Source organism: Alosa alosa, chromosome 4 (genome assembly GCF_017589495.1).
Source record: "Alosa alosa isolate M-15738 ecotype Scorff River chromosome 4, AALO_Geno_1.1, whole genome shotgun sequence".
NCBI classification, from domain to species: Eukaryota; Metazoa; Chordata; class Actinopteri; order Clupeiformes; family Clupeidae; genus Alosa; species Alosa alosa.
In genome coordinates, this window is record NC_063192.1 from 25,179,002 (window position 1) to 25,179,429 (window position 428).

Consider the following 428-nt stretch of genomic DNA (forward strand, 5'->3'; position numbering starts at 1 on the left):
CGCCCAGTCCAGCACATTTTTTCCACAAAAACAAAATCACGCTGAAAGGCATATATGATTCTAACTGTCTCACTAAATTGCATTATCCACACTCAATTCTCACTGGTATCTGCTAGACAACAAGTACCAAAAAAATGATTAGTTCATAGATTTCACATGTAAAATTCATTTTATACAATGCCACCCCCATCTTGCCTGTTCATAATTCTTGAATTGTGTGCATGTGTGTGTGTACATGTTTATGTTTATGTGTGTTTGTGTGTGTGTGTGTGTGTGTGTGTGTGTGCGTGCTTGTGTGTGTGCCTGTGTATGTGCCTGTGTTTGTGCATGTGCATGCATGCGTACATATGTCTACTGTGTGAGTATGTGTCATACGTATGATTACTGTGAATGTATGTGTGTGCGTGTGCACATGTGTGCATATGGAA